The following is a 15,785-nucleotide window of genomic DNA, read 5'->3' as shown; positions in this document are numbered from 1 at the left end:
AGCAAAGTCATCGAATACTCTGTTTCCACATCCTTTCCATGAAACTCTCAGAGACTAGGCTAGAGATGCAGCTGGAGTAGACATCTAGTCATCCATCCCCAAGCCAGAAACTTTCCTGGTTCTCCTGCTTCTGTCAATGGCTTCACCATTGTCCTAATTACCCAGCCCTACAGACACCTATTCTAAAGATTCATCTTTTTATTGTTCCTCCCCAAAGTGTTCCTCCCCAACATCACCCTAGTAATGTAAGGAGGAGGCACTAACGAACTAAAACAAAGCTATATTCAGAGACTGCAATATGGTGAACAGCCCTACACCCAGACCAGGAAGAAACCTGCAGAACAAAGGAAGATTTCTGCTGGGATTACTAACAAATCATTTACTCACACTAAGAAGGGAAAACAGAGTCTTTGAGTGGAGCCCTACACAAAATAAAATCGTTCATTCCCTATGGCTAAAACTATGGGGAACCTATAGATCAAAGGCTGGGAATTGTCAGCAGGGTTTTCATGCTACATATTCTTGCCTTTTCAGCTACACACTCATCCTTTCTCACTGTATGCTCATATCAAAGGAAAACAGGTAAACAAAGTCTTTATAATTCACAGAAACTAAAGAATGATATATAAACTGAATTCCCCAAACACTCAGGGTCCCTCTCAGTGTCTTTCTCTTAGTCCCTCTCAGCGTCTTTACTCTGTCTCTCTCACTGTTCCCATCTCTATTATCTCTGTCCTCCTGAGTCTCTCTCAGTCTCTCTCACTCTCTGCCCCTGAGAGGAGACCATGCTCTGTCTGTCTGAATGTTACTTCTCTAAGAAACTTTTCTTTTGTCTCTGACTTTCGTGAGTGTTTGAATTCTTTCTCGCGCTCAGCCAAGAAGCCTTATTTTTTCGGTTCAGGGCTTGAATCGCCCCTGGCCCCCCATCCTACTCAGGGAATTTGCCCTGTCCTGCATCACTGGTACAGGCCCACAGCCCCAAGTAACCATATACATCCCAATTCATCTTTCTGCCACCACAGTGCATGCAACACAATGCCTTCATATTTATTCTGTAGGCTGGGCACTATGATAAATGTTTTACGTGGGTCCTTTTATTTAATACAAATAAACATGCTAAGAGATAGTACTCTTTTTCTGCCAGTTTTCAAGTACTTTACTCATGGTCACATGGTGAGAGGAGCTGGGATTCGAATCCAGATGTTGTAAACTGATTGTGTTTATGACCTAAATTCTTCACCCCTTCCTGTATCTTCTTTATCCTTTTCCATGTGACTTTGCAGTTCCCTTATCAAGAGGTAGAGCCCATTTCCCCACCCCTGAGGCAGAAGTCAACAATAGGATTTGCTTTGGTGAATGGGATGACAGAAGATGTGATACAAGGAGAAACTTAAAGAAATGCTTGCACATTTTTGTTTGCACTCTTGTTCTCTGCCATGGCCATGATTAAAAACATCATGTCCAGGTCAGCCTGTTGAAAGGTGAAAGACCCATTTGAGGTAGGAGTTATCAGGACACATTTTAGTGTTCCTAGAGACACTAAAATGAAAAACAGCCTTGAACAATACCTTTGACATAGTGAAACAGTTTTGTAGTTTAAAACTTCCTGCTAAAGAGGAAAGTTAAAGAAGATAGGGAAAGTCCCCAACATAGGCATGCACAAGAAGGACAGCTGGTATGACCTAGAATTTACCTTTGCTTCATTATATGATCATTATAATAAATTAACATTGCTGTTAAAGCTGTACCCGTCATGCATCTGATGCCATGACAGTTCTGAAAAGCCCAAACATGGTAAGAAAAGGAGCATTTTCTTAATTCTGGAAAAAAAAACCCACCTTTTTTTTCTATGAAATGACCACCCAAAATTATGAATATTCTACCCCTTGGTTAAATTAATGGATAAAATCCCCAAACCCATGACCGATGGGGCAGTTCTCCCTTGAGCCTACCCGCTCTCCCTTCTGAGGTAGTCTTTTGCTTGGCAGAAGTCTTTGGGGCTGACCACTTTTGGCAGCCTGTTCTCCCTTTTGAGAGTGAGCCTACTTTATCTTCAAGGCTGATCGCTCCTGGCAGCCTATTCTCCCTTCTAAAAGTGTACTTTCGCTTTTAATAAAGCTAGCTTGCATACAATTAATTTCTAGGCACCTGCCTTCAATTCTTTGTCAACTGGATGCCAAGAACCAAGGCCCAGGAGTTCCAGGACTCCCCAGAACCAGTAACACATTGAGTAGATCCAGGTCCCGGTCTTGGTCAGATTTTAGATCAGATTACAGCCAGCTAAGACAGCAAAGTTGCCTGGCTGCCTAGATTCCAAAATTCATTACACAATAACTTTTGATCATCTTACTGTTAAAAACCAACCTACCAACCAGTTAATCAACCTACCCATTCTTTGTTAACTCCATGCTGCCTAAAAGATAAAGTATAGACTTCTGGATTCCAGTCCAGCATGTAAGGATCGTGGAAGTTACCACTTTGTCCAAACAACAATTTAAAAGCTGAAAAATCAATAACTCTTCTTAGATCCATCAGAGAAGAGAGATCTCAGGGCAAACCACTGCTCTCAAAGTTGGAGAGACAGATAGGCAGATACAGAGAATCACAATTTACCTGAGCAGAAACCAGGGCTGGAGTAAGAAAACTTGAACTGCAGTTGACAAATTGCTGCAAGCTTATACCTGGAGCTCTATCAGGTTTTCACAGAGAAGACTGGAGAAAAGTCAAAATTACCTTGTGCTTCTGGCAAGGAGAGAGGGAAAGTGGCCATATTGAGATACACCAGCACATTCTATCCTTCTTAATAAAGCTTCTTCCTAAGAGAAACTATATACCAGAGCCTAACTAACCTGTTGTGGTTTTGACAGAGCCTAACCAACCTGGGGGAAGGGAAATAACCAACTCCAGTCCTCTCCAGTTATCCTGTCCTACCTTGGATGGAGGCGGCGGGGGGAAGAGCAAAATTTGTGAAGTCCATAGTCGAGTGGCACAGGCTAACTAAAGACTGAGACCTAATCATAGGACTATAGAATGCTTCCCCTCACCCCACACCTTACCACTGCATCACTGAAAGCCTACATACTACAGTTCCTCTTGCCCAGTACATCGTGTTTGGATTTCAACAAAAAATTATAAGGCATAGTAAAAGAAAAAACAAGCAAATACAGATTGAAGAGACAGAGCAAGCAGTAGAATGAGACATAGATATCTCAGGGCTATTGGAATGATAAGACTGTGAATTTAAAAAAACTGTGATTAATATGCTAAGGGCTCTCATGGAAAAAGTAGACAACATGCATGAGCAGGTGGATAATGTAAGCAAAGATATGGAAATTTTAAGAATAAAAGGAGAGATGCGAGATTTCAAAAACACTATCAGAAATGAAGAATGTCTTTGATGGGCTCATTAATAGACTGGACATGGCTGAGGAAAGAATCTCTGACTTTGAGGATATGTAAATAGAAACTTTTAAAACTAAAAAGTAAAGAGGAAAAAGATGGAAAAAATGGGCTAGAATATTCAAGAAGTGTGGGAAAACTACAAAAAGTGTAATGAGGATACTGGAAGGAGAAGAAAAAGAGTAAGGAAGGAAGAGAAGAAATATTTCAAGCAACAATAACAGAGAATTTCCTCAGATTAATGTTGGACATCAAACCACAGATTAGGAAGCTCAGAGTATACTAAGGAGGATAAATGTAGAAGAAAAACTACACTTAGGCATAGTATAGTCAAACTGCAGAAAATTATAAAGAAAAAAATTTGAAAGACAGCAAAAGGGAAAAATATCTTAAGAGAGCAGACAAAAAAGTACATCTGACTTTTCAAAAATAAAGCTAGCAAGAAGAAATTGAAATGCTGAGAGAGAAAAAAACAAAACAAAACAAAAACACCAATCTAGTGCTGTGCAATTATCATTCAAAAGGAAAGGAGGAATAAAGATTCTTCCAGACAAACATTGAAGGAATTTGTTGCCAGTAGACCTATCTTGCTGGAAATGTTAAAAGAAGTTCTTCGGAGAGAAAGAAATTCATATAGGTCAAAACCATAGATCTACATGAAGAAAGCAAGAGCATGAGAGGAGAAATAAGTGAAAGTAAATAAAAACTTTATTTTTCTTATTTTTAATCTAACTGATAACAGTTTGTTCAAAATAATAACAGCAACAATGTATTCGATTATGCTTATGTGTGTATGTATGTATATATAATATATATATACACATGCACATACATACACTTATTTACCAGTGAAATGAATGACAGCAATGATATAAGAGATTGGGAGAGAGGAATTAGTTATATATTTTATTAAAATGTATAGTGTTATTTAAAAGTGGATCTGGATTAGTTGTAAATATATATTATCAACTCCAAGCAACGACTTAAAAAGTTTTTTTAAAGTATAATTATGTTAAGAAAGGAGAGAAACGAAATCGTATAAAATGTTTAATTAAATCTACAAAAGTAGCAAAAGACTGGAAGACAAATATAGGAACAAAGAACAAGGACAACGAATAGAAAACAGTAACAATATGGTAGAGATTAATTCAACTATACCAATAATCACTTTAAGCATCAGTGGTCTAAATATAATTATTAAAGACAAAGATTGTCAGAGACCCATACAAGACCCAACTCTATGCTGTCTACAAGAAACCCACTTTAAATATACATAAACTTAAAGATTAAAAGTAAAGTATGGAAAAAGATATATCATGATAACACTAAATTTTAAAAAGCTGGAGTGGCTATATTTCAGACAGAGCAAACTTCAGAGCACGGAAAATTATAGGGACAAAGAGAGGCATTTCATACTAATAAAAGGAGTTAGTATTCCAAGAAGACATACAATCCTTAATGTATATGTTCCTAACAACAGAGCATCAAAATACATAAACTGATGGTACTTTAAGGAGAAATAAATGAATTCACTATTGTAAGTGAGACTTTAACAGTCCTCTGTCAGAAGTGGACAGATCCAGCAGGCATGAAATCAGTAAGGACATAGTTGAACTATCAATTAACTGAATATGATTGACATCTATAGACCACTTTGTCCAACAACAGAATACACATTCTTCCCAAGCTCACATGGAACATACACCAAGATAGACAACATTCTGGAGGATAAAACACAACTTAAAAAATTAAAAAGACTAGAAATAGTACAATGTATGCTCTCAAACTACAATGGAATTAAACTAGAAATCAATAACAGATAGCTGGAAAATCACAAAATACTTGGAGATTAAATAACACACTTTAAAATAACACATGTGATTAAATCTCGAGAGAAATTGGAAAATATTTTGAACTAAGTGAAAATGAAAATACAACTTATTAAAATTTGTGAGATGCAGTGAAAGCAGTACTATGAGGGAAATTTATGGCATTGAATGCACATATTAGAAAGAATAATGATCTAAAATCAATAATCTAAACTTCTACCTTAGGACACTGGAAAAAGAAAAGCAAATTAAACATAAAGTTAGCAGAAGAAAAGAAATAGTAAAAATTAAATTGGAAATCAGTGAAATTGAAAACAGGAAATCAATAGAGAAAATCAACAAAAAGAAAAGCTAGTTCTCTGAAAAGATCAATAAAATCAATAAGCCTTTAGCCAGACTGACATTTTGGAATAAAAGAGAAAAGACGTAAGTTACTAATATTAGGAATGGATATTAAAAGAAGAGTAAAGAAATACTATGGACAGCTCTATGGCCATAAATTTAATAACTAAGATGAAATAGACAAATTCCTTAAAAGATACAACTGCCAAAACTCACACAAGAAGTAGACCATCTGAATTAACATAGAGAAACGAACTAAATCTTGTGTTCATTGGTGAATTCTACCAAATATTTAAGGAAGAAATTGTACCAATTCTCAATCTCTTTCACAAGATAGAATTAGAGGGTATACTTTCAAACTCATTCTGTGAGACCAGTGTTACCCTAATACCCAAATCAGACAAAGACATTATAAGAAAAGAAAACTATAGACCAACATTACTCATGAGCATAGATGCAAAAATCCTCAGCAAAATATTAGCTAATCAAATTCGACGATGTATAAAAAGAATTATACTTCATAACCAAATGGGATTTATCCCAGTTATGCAAGGCTGGTGCAACATTCAAAAATTGATTAATGTAATCCATCATATAATTAGACTAAGAAAAATATATGAATAGATGCATCTCCCACTAGAGTGATACATTTGTGACAGTCGATGAACCTACCACATTATAATGTCAACTGATGAACCTGCATTGACATATTATTATCACCCCAAATAAATATATGAAAAGATACTCTACATCATATATCATTAGGAAAATGCAAATTAAAACAATAGTGTGATACCATTGCTCACTGTTAGAGTGGCCAAAATCCAGAACACTGCTAATACCCAATGTTAGAGAGGAACTCTCATTCTTTGCTGGTGAGAATGCAAAACGGTACAGCTAGTTTGGAAGATATTTTGGCAGTTTCTTATAAAACTAAGTGAACTCTGACCATACAATCCAACAAACACACTGGCTGGTATTTATCCAAAGGAATTGAAAACTTATGTCCTCACAAAAACCTGCTCATAGGTATGTATAGCAGCTCTATTCGTAATTGCCAAAACTTGGAAGCAACCAAAATGTCCTTCAGTAAGTGAATGGATACACTGTGGTATGTCCAGACATTGGAATATCATTCTGCATTAAAAAGAAATGAATTATCAAGCAGTGATGAGACATAGAATAACCTTAAATATCCTAAAATATTAGTAACCTAATATTACTAAGTGAAGTAAGCCAATCTGAAAAGGCTATATGCTATATGATTCCAACTATATGACATTTGGAAAAGGCAAAAATCAGTGGTTGCCAGGGGTTCGAGGGGAGGGAGAGATGAGTAGATGAAGCACACAAGATTTTTAGGGCAGCGAAACTAGTGTGTATTGCTCTAATGGTGGATACATGTCAATATATATTTGTTGAAACCCATAGAAGGCACAATACTAAGGGTAGACTCTAATGTAAACTATGGACTTGGGGTGATAATAATATGTCAATGCAGGTTCATCAGTTGACATTATAATGTGGTAAGTTCATCGACTGTCACAAATGTATCATTCCAGTGGGAGATGATAGTAGGGGAGTCTGTGCGTGTGTGGGGACGGGGAGTGTATGCGAACTCTCTATACTTTCTGTTCAAAGTTGCTGTGAATTTAAAAGTGCTCTAAAGATAAAGTCTATTTAAAAAGGAAAATAAATAAACTAATTGACAAGAAAAAAAAAAAGATAACATACAGGTCTTTAGCCTTGACAGAGTGGCTCTTTTCCCTTGAAACCGTGCTTTCTCACTGTCCTGCCACAAACTTCTTCCCTAGCCAAAGCAATCTGTTCAAGATCCCCCAAATATTCCTATCCTTTCCCACTGTCTTCCCAGCTCACAATGTCTTCTCTCCTTCTCTCAAGCACTGAGTCATACCCTCCCTGATTCATTCTTTCTAGAGGTGATGTCTCCGGCCTCTGAACGCCCCTGCATCTGTGCCAATCATCCAGCTCTTAGCATTGGCTACCCTGTGATGTTAGGTAGAGCATATGGTTTTTATGTGTATATATTAGTTCTCTAGTGTGCAAATTCTTTCAGGACATGGACCTTGCCTTATGATTTGTGGTATCTTCTTCAGACTCACTTGTATTTAATTCAAGGCTTAAATCAAAGTATCAAAATTTACATTAAAATTTCAGAGCAGTAAGTGGCTGCAAACATTCCACGCTGGGAGATGAATCTCACAGTTCCTCAGTGTTACAGTGCCACTAGGGAAATGACTCCAAAGCAGCATTCAGAGTTACCTTCTGACCTCCAAGGTGCTGGACCCATGGAAGTTATTCTTCTTGCCTTTGCGGTAAAGGCCTCAGGCTCCTCAGTGTTTGCCAAGGGAATCACTTTAGTTTGGGAAAACTTACACAGCTTATTACCAGAGGGACCTCACCTCTCCACACTCACCCTGGGGAGAGTGAAAATGAACCCGTTTCCAAAACTAATGATCTGAGGTCCTTTTTGGGGGGCAGAAAGCTCTCAGTTCTGTCATCTCTCTTGTTCCCTCAGAGCTCTAGAGCAGTGATTCTCAATTTGGGGATACCCAAATTGATTGGTGGTGGTGGGAGAGGGTATTGCAAGGCTCCGTATTTGGTTCCATGCCTTCCTTCCCAACCCAGCTCCACCACATCCACACTGACTGAGAACCACTGCCCTAATTGTTAAACTGTTAGTGCAGAGGAACATCTGTCCTCTCAACTAGGTATATTTTACCAGGAAAATCAGATTATTTTCAATGTACCTTCATTATACAAATATATCAGGTAAAAGGTACTGTGCTCATGCCCCAAATTATCTGAGCCATGATCTCGATCTGATCCTTTTGTTTTAACAGTTCTAACCTTACGGAGCATTCAATTCCACCTTGTTCTGTAGACAAGTCTGTGTATCCACAAAAATACACCATGTTTCTTTGTCTGTCCTTGTGAGTCTGAATAATTATATGGGATTTGGATAGCACATGTGCCATGTGTATTTATTGTGCTTGCAGGTACATACATGCATAGCATACTAATTGAATTATTCTAAAAACACAAATATTTTGCAGGGCTAGAGAAACATATACTAAATATCTAAATCTACAAACTGCTGACAAACGGCACCTTTTCTAACAAGAGAGAGCAGTTTAATAACAGTGTTAGAAAACTGGCAATATGTTTGTTAAAATCTTTAATTAGGGACGGGCTTTCCCAGAGGCTTCCGAAGGCAAGAGGTGTAAATGGAGAAACTGTCCCAGCCTGCATGCTCCGTGGTGGCTCTATTCCGAGCACAGATGGGCTGGTGAGGAAACTGTGAATGGACAAATGATAACAGACTATTCTGTAATTCCAACATCAGCTCATTAGCAATCTGTCAGAGATTTTAATATGTATACTTGGTGAAAATGCAGAAATCACCCTCTTGTTACGTGATCATGCACGTGTCTAATTGAAAAGGCCGTTATAGATGGATTGGCATAATGGCCACTAATAAAATGATAATTTCGCAAGAAGCACAGGCATTTGAATGTTTTGTAGTCTTGTTGGAAAATGATGATTTTGTGTGCTTTTAGGCCATCACAGGAAGCTGAGATAACAATGGTTTCATGATGTAAATCATTAATAAATAAGCAGCTAGGCCAACATGGTGGGGAATGTGAGGGACATGAAGCCATATGGGTTTCCAGAGAATGAACAGTGACATTTTTCTCAGTTCTGAAAAAGACTGCGTCAACAATTTTAAATTTCCTTGGATCGCAGACCTGGTTTCCAAATAATTTTATGCTCGCTAGTTAGGAATTCAATTAGTTGCCATTGAAAATATATTTATTAAAAAAGAAAAAGAAAAAGAAAATATATTTATTTAGGTTGTGCATATATAACAGACTGAATCTGATGGCTAATCAAGGTTTGATCTCTGAAGGAGAAAGAGAATGAACACTTATAGATCACCTATTATATGCCAAGTGCTTTACATTTGCAATCTTATTTACTTTTCACAACTACTCAATGAGATATTTCTCCCATGTTACAGATTTAGAAGTAACTGAGCCCGAGAGAGATTACATGACTTCATGAAGATGGTATGGCTGGTAAGTGGAGATGATTCTATTTGAACTCAGTTCTGTATGGTTTGAAAGCTAATCTTTTTTTTTCCACTGCATTATATTGCCTCTCAAGTTGTCTGTTGTGCACATTGAGAGTAGCCTTTTAAGGTTCTTATAACTTACTATGGGCAGGCACAAGGGCAACTTAGATGAAGCCATCAAATTTCTTTGGCACAAATGAACACTGATTTATTTAAAGTATATACTTTAAGATTTCTTTTTAGACGATATCTATGCTTTACTATTGGGACAAGTCTGCACATGACATGAGAAGTTAAACTTATGATCTGTAATATCTAGTCAAAAATAGTTCTGAAAGAGTACATATATGATTCTGTTTATGTAAAGCTCAGAAACAGGTCAAACCAATTAAAACTGTTAGAAATCAGGATGGTGGCTACCTTTGGCGAGAACAGTGACTGCAAGCAGGCACCATGGGATGTCTGGGCTTAAGGTATTCCTCTATTTCTTAATTTGGATGCTTTTTACCAGTATGCTCACTTTGTGAAAATGCATTGAGTTTGTAAACTTGTGATTTGAACACGTTCCTCTATGCATATCATACTTCAATAACATTTACACCCCCCAAAATGGAAGACAGCTTTTTTCCCTTATATGATTCAAATTGGATGCTTACTCATTCAATTTCTATGTTTTCTGTGGCCTTGGCAGAATTGTTCTTTATTTTCTTTATGAAACTTATAGCTAGCTGGAAACCTTCACTATCTAGAGTTTGGAGACTGTGAGCAGGGAAACATGTGCCTGCCTTTGTTCATGTGAGCATGTGTGTATACTCTTAAGCATGCTCATATCCTGGAAATGGAGAAATACCTGTATTCTTTCTTACTCTCATCTCTCAAACTCCTGGAAAACCTGGGGTGAAAACAGAATACTAACCAAATGTGAATTTTATGTAAGTGGAGCTTGGGGGTGGAACTATCTTGCTTGGTGACCCCTTGTTGGCAGCAATCTCCTGTGCAAATATCAGCGGCAGGCACTTCCCCTCTCAGGAACCAACTTCTCCAGCCAAGATGTTGAACCCTCTTTTACCTTGTATCTTTGCCCCATTCTTCCTCAACTCTTCTCATTGTCAGGCTCCAGTGGAAGAGCCAAGGGGTTGCTCAAGGAGGATTTATGCATCCCATAGACACCCAAAGGGCTAATTCTGAGGGCTCTTGGACAGACAGCCTGTTCACCGGTACCTCAGACACATTTTCTACCTTAAAGCATGTACTTACTTTCATTACCCAATCTTTTTTTTTTTTTTTTTTATCAACAAGATATCTACAAATGATGTAGATTGTTGAAATACTACATGGCATAGCCTTTGCCAAAATAACTGCCTGATTTCTAGAACTTTATCCTAAGGACATCATCATACAAGTTTGCAAAGATATATATTTCTCAAAGTGTAGTTCAAGGACTACCAATATCAACATCACATATAATGCTTGGTAAAATGCAGATGGCTGGATTTTATGCCTTTCTTATTGAAGCAGCATCTCTACATGTGGGGCCCATGCATCCATATATGTAAAATACCCCATAATTCTTGGTCACATTAAAGTTCCAGGATCACTCATGTACAGGGATGTTATTGCAATATTATTTAAAAGAGGAACAAAAGGAGGGGATCCTGAATATTAGAGGACTAATTAAAATAATGATAATACAATAATATTCTGCAGCTTTAAATATGTGATATAGAACTATATTTATTGACATGGAAAAATGTTCGCACCATATTGCTGAATGACCAAAAGCAGATTACACTACAGCATGTATTATTTGATAACATTTTTGTTTCTAAATATGTGTGTGGGTGATGACAAAATATCAACAGTGCTTATTTCTGGGTGATATCCATATTTTTTCATTGCTTTCCTCTAGATTTTTTGTGTGTTACTTTTATATTCTAATGACTGAATAAAGCTTATTAAAAAACAGAAAAAGAAAACTATTCGATATTTGATTTCTTGGACAGGAATTTCAAGTGTACCATCTTAATGAAATTTGTGCCTGGTTAATTCAGAAGATAACAATGGCTGTTTGGTCCTTTTAAGATGTGAATTATCTAGAAGACATCTTTCTGTTGGTCCATAGATCAGTCAATATTGCTACTAGAGTATAACCTTCTGAACACGACAATGGCTTTATGGCTGATGTTTTATATCATTAGAACTAGTGCCTTTTGTGGAGGGTACGAATGGCGAGGAGGGCTAAGAAATGCATTGTTTGATTTTGGGAAGTGAATCTGATGCTTAAAGAAAGACTGTCCAAATCTTCTATGTAGGAAAAAGATGTGAGCAATGGGAAAGAGTACTAAAGAAAAGAATGGGCCACTGAATTGCAATTGTATCCTGCTTTTCATGATTTCTTTCAATCTCTTGACCATAAAAGCAGTCCCCCCACAACCCCCTCCCCTTTTTTTTTTCTTCAGCTTATTCTTGTAATAAAAGAGAGGCGAAATGAGATCCACTGAAAATTCTGGTATTTTGCCTTTCAGACTACAGTCTTGAGAGTGCATTTTTCTTAATCCAGTTCTGTTTTAAATGTTGTCAGGATGTACCATAATTGGTTGTGGTAAATGACACTGGAACCACATTGCTACTCACTCTAGAAATGATATGAGCTCAGCATACTGCTGATCAAATGTATTTCTGCATTAAAACTATTATAGACAGAATGCCTCAATAGGATTCTTTCTCGTAATAGTTTTCCAGGGTTTATGCTGAAAGGGTTCTGTCAATCAAGTCTGAAAATCAGCTTAGCACCCTGACTCCGGTTAATAAAATGCAACTGCCAGGATCTCAGCTCAGAGGCCACAGTTCCCTAGTTCCGACATTATCAAGCCCCACTAAAAATGCCTCATTATATTTGATACTCACTGATAATACACTTTTTCTTTTTTAATGCAAAGAATAACCCCAGAATGAGTCTTCACCTTACACAAAGACTGCTAGATGAGACCCATATCAAAGACAATAGCAAAGAGGAAATAGGGCAGGCTAAATGTATTTTTGCAAGTACCCTGGAGACAGACTTGGTGCAGATTCTGACTTTCTTGGGTAGCTTAGAGTCAGGATAATGCACCAAGAATCGATACAGAAATAGGGATATGGTTGTGAAGGGGGCTCTGATAGCACTGTCACCAATAATGAAAAAATGAGAATTCCAAATGAAAAAAAAATTATTTTACTAAGGAAAACAAGATGTCACAATGCAGAAAGCCTGTGACAACTGATATGCCAGTTAGAAGAGAAAAAAGCCTCTCGAATCACTAAGTCACTGCCTGGCCGTGTAGTCCCCATGTCACTATCTCTCAGTTCTTCTAAGACTAAGACTTCTAGGTCAATTGATTCCAATTTTCTTCAAAAAGAAATATTTCTCTTTTGGTTTCTTGGACAGAGGCACCCACACTAAGATGATCCGCATTAAAAGGACATTAGGGAAGTCAAAGTGCCGGAGGGAAGCTTGATGGCTTTCAAACTATTTCTACTTTCTAGAAAGTTTCTGCTGGCTGCCTCTGAGGAAAGAGAAAATGGAATAAACAAACTAAGCCTGGGATGAGGGGTGGGTATTCCCATCCAGTGAATTCTCAGAATGGTGGAATATCACTAATGTATACAACAAAGTAGGAAACTGAGGAAGGAACATTATTAATTATACTTCAATGTTGTTTACTCGAGAGTCTCCATTCAGAGGCCACTGCGGTGATTTCACAGGAAGGGAGAGGAAAACAGATTTTCATGGGTGGGCAAGCTATTTTTGGGAAAGTTTTTAATGAGGCATGCTGGGCCTGGTCTTCTTAGCATGACCAAAATGGCTCTGGAGGCTGTGGGCTCACATGACATTGACATAAGGGAATGCTAGACGTCATTCTATTTGCTTCAGATTCCTTCCCAAACATTACTTGCCTGAATTTCCTCGGTCAAGTGAAAAGAATAAGCATCTGCAAATTTTTCATTTGATTGTTTTATTACATTGGCTCGTGTTTCTTCCAGATGCATTTGTCTCCAATTATAGCTTCCAGCACACATTCCCCCATGTGCAGGCGAAGGGCAGAGCCTCCCGCACTCCCTTTGCAACGAGTCGGGATGGTGTATATTGAGGACTTACATTCTGCACCTTGTCTTGAGCTCTTTATAAACCTTCTCTCCACCTGGCACACAACCCTGTGAAGTTGGTAGTGTTCATTTTATTCCCAATTTACAGGAAAATTGAGTTAAGAAAAAAACTGAGTCACTTGCTCAAGATCATCCAGCCGGTAAATGGATTCTAACCTGGTGTGTCTGTCTGCAAAGGCCTGCTCCTTCACTGCTATGCTCTGTACCTTCTGGGCTGATGACACTCCATGCTTGAGCCCCTCTGATATGAGTTTTTAGTGTCCCATAGTTGGTAGGAAAGGCTGCTCTATCTCTAGTCCTGGAACAGGCCTTGGGATACTCTTTGTTCCAGACTTGTTTTGTTGCCCCTGAAGAGGAGACAGCCTACTAAATTGGGTTTCCCGACTTCAACTGGCGTTTTTTCTTAAAATTGAAACTAAAACTTATGAAAATAGGTATGTTCCAGGAATTAAGTCTGTGGACCCAATTACCCCAAAGCTTGGTAGCATACGACAATAAAGTATTTTGCTCATTGATTCTGTGGGCTGGGAATTTAGATAGGGCACAGCACATCACACAGTGACTCCGTACCATCACTTTCACTGACTTAAAGAAATCCTCTCTCATCTACTTACTTTGTAACCATAAGGACTCAGATAACTAATATTATAATAAGTTTTTTACCCCCCACTGCTACCCACTTGACTCCTGCCTCTTCCTTCCCTGAAAGCACCTGAAAGCAATGCCTCATCACACTGCACCACACTTCTGTGTTAGTCCCTAAAATATAGTTCTGCCCCTTGCCTCCCATTACTCTCTGTGCCTCAGTTAGGATAACTGAGCTTTGATGATAGAACTCATTCTAAGTTCCTGTTTCTGGCATCCATCTAGATTCCTAGGGCCCTGGGGCCTGGACCCTGTCATAACCCCAACCCAGTTGGTTGATCCTGTTTCCTGGGGCTCTGGGAGAAAGTGAAGATAACATCACATTTTGGAAGAAAAATATTAAGCTCAATTTTAGACACACTTTGCGTTTGAGGAGCCCATGGCTACATCTAGTAGGCACTGACACTTCTTCCTGGCAGTCAACGGATAAGTTGGAGTAAAGATGCAAATAGGCAGCATCCATTTCACTGGATTAGATTACAAAAGAGTTTTGCATGAGAAGGAAAAAAAAGTGGGAAAACAGAAAGTTAATTGACTGGTCAGAAGAAGAACATGAGCCGGCCAAGAAATCTGAGAAAGAATGGTCCAGGGGTAGAAGGGAAGCCAGGAGAAAGTGAATCATGAAAGTTAAGAGAAGACAGTTTGAAGCAGGATGGAATGACCGTATAGGTCAAACTGTGCAGCGAGGTTAAGTAAGATGAAAGCTGAAAGTAGTTCACAGTATTTCATGTTTGAGACATTGTTGTCTTTAAAGAGAGCAGTTTCATCAAAATGGAGATAGTAATAAGGCGAGGTCATCTTAGGTATAAGGAGTGGCTGGCTGGTAAGGAAGTGGACAAACCTCTCTAGAAGTTTGGATGTGAAGGAAAAGAGACATCTGGTAAGGAAGTGGACAAACCTCTCTAGAAGTTTGGATGTGAAGGAAAAGAGACATCTGGGCAGAAGCTTAAGGATGAAGAGAGATGGTAGACTGATTGCAAAAACACTCCTAAGTTTTCATCCCTCCCTTTGAAATTTGACCTTACAGCTTATAACATCATGAAGTAAGATCTACTTCCTTGCTCCTGGGCTGGCCTTGTGACTTGCTTTTACCATTAAAATGAGATGGAAGTGATATTGCACCAATTCAAGAAGACTTGCGTACTTCTCTCTCTCTCTCTCTCGAAATCCTGCTCAGCCACCATGAGAACAAACCTGAGCTCACTTACTGGGTAAGTGATCAGTGGCCCAGTCATCCATGTCACCATAACTAATAACTTGCTAATTGCCAGGCATGTGAGTGAGATCATCCTTGACCAGCCTGACCCACTAGCAACTGCATACTCAAG

General features: G+C 38.3%; 1 long non-coding RNA gene across 4 annotated transcripts in view; it reads left to right on the top strand.

Moving 5' to 3' along the window:
- The window catches only part of LOC105289102, a 55,269-nt gene that overhangs the window by 34,504 nt on the left and 4,980 nt on the right, over window positions 1-15,785 (top strand). For all 4 annotated transcript variants that reach the window (XR_002779257.1, XR_002779258.1, XR_002779259.1 and 1 more), the window contains 2 exons: window positions 9,613-9,670; window positions 15,485-15,668. This is a non-coding gene — a long non-coding RNA (uncharacterized LOC105289102). The remainder of the gene's footprint in view (window positions 1-9,612; window positions 9,671-15,484; window positions 15,669-15,785) is intronic.

Source organism: Pteropus vampyrus, unplaced genomic scaffold (assembly GCF_000151845.1).
Source record: "Pteropus vampyrus isolate Shadow unplaced genomic scaffold, Pvam_2.0 Scaffold22, whole genome shotgun sequence".
Taxonomy (NCBI): Eukaryota; Metazoa; Chordata; class Mammalia; order Chiroptera; family Pteropodidae; genus Pteropus; species Pteropus vampyrus.
The sequence above is the reverse complement of the archived record's forward strand: the minus strand, read 5'-3'. Positions and strand labels throughout refer to the sequence as shown.